Here is a 1480-nt window from a genome sequence, read left to right on the forward strand (position 1 = left end):
AACCCTGTAGTCGCACCTAAAGCTGTTCTTGCAGTTGCGCCTTCACTGTCTGCTGTGTCGTGAGCATAAGAGACCTCATCGCTGGATCGCTGACCATCACAAACACCAGAACTGATCTTGCGGGACTTTAAACTGAAGCGGTAAATAGGACATAATCAAGAGATTCTTCATTTCTGCCAGAGGTGAGTTGCTCCAGTCAAAGTTAGAGTAATCACAGTGGTACCTCATCCATTCAGATCAATCTGCTTATCACCAACTGCTCAATGTGCAAAAGTACAGCTTTATTTAGTGCATAACTAACATTCATTAATGGGATATTACTGTAAACTGTTACCTGTCAAAAAAGCTTCATATGGGTTACTTTTAAACTCTTATTTCTGAACTTTTTAATGCAGGAAGGTTTTGCATGACTTTCATTGGATGGATACAAATGAAGAGAGAATATTAGAAATATCAGTTAACATGAACTAAGAATGAACAATACTTCTGCAGTTCAGATCATCTTTATTAATTTCCAGAAGGCCATTTGGTTGCAGCATACAAACACATAACATAAAACAATCTTTATTTGTTTCATTTTGCTAATATAGATGAGGTCTTCTCAAATAATGCAGTATTGTCCCATCAGGCATTTTGACAGATACGCGTGTTTAATGCAAAAAGCATTTCCATTTGGCATAAAGTTTCGTCCTGACAGCCAGCGAGTCACTGTATTTGTTATCGCCTTCGATTTGTACATTGTTTAGAGGACAACCTTGGGCAGGATGTGGAATAACATATTTTTAAATAAAATACAGAAAGTAAATTTTGACATTTTTACCCGTTTAATCGAAGAAATAATCAACCAGTTATCAAAATAAAAAAATAATCAGTTATCAAAATAATTGTTAGTTGCAGCTCTAGTTATAACCAAACAAAATAATAATTCGATTTCATTATTGGTGTCTATTTTTTTTAAATTCAGAAATCGAAAGAACATGTTTTCAAATTGGGATCCAATTTGGATTTAAGGACTAATTAAGCCAATATAATTTTAGTAATCCCATGATGTCTTTATACCATCACATTTAATATGTATAAAGATGCATTAATACTATATTACATTAAATGTAGACATGACATGAGACCTCAGTTGCATCGCTCACTGACAGTGTAATATCAGTTTAATCTGAGAAACTTTCTCTGTTTGCTCTCCAGGTGAGTCCGGGAGCGGAGAGAACATTTGCTGGGAATTCAGTGTTACTGTCAGTGGTGAGTAAATCAACTCTTCCAATATGAGACCCTAATCATTTATTGGTTAAAAAGCGGCTTCAGTTGTTTCATTGCAAAATAAAAATTCTGTAATTTGCTCGCCCTCATGTCGATGTATGACTTTCTCTTTAGAGGAACATGAAAGAAGGTTTGTGTTTAGTTTACTTGAATTGAATGCTTTTCTAAATAAAGTCAAAATAGAATTTCAATGGATGAAAAAAATGATGAG

The sequence above is a fragment of the Phoxinus phoxinus genome (assembly GCF_949152265.1).
Source record: "Phoxinus phoxinus genome assembly, chromosome: 20".
In the NCBI taxonomy this organism is placed as follows: domain Eukaryota; kingdom Metazoa; phylum Chordata; class Actinopteri; order Cypriniformes; family Leuciscidae; genus Phoxinus; species Phoxinus phoxinus.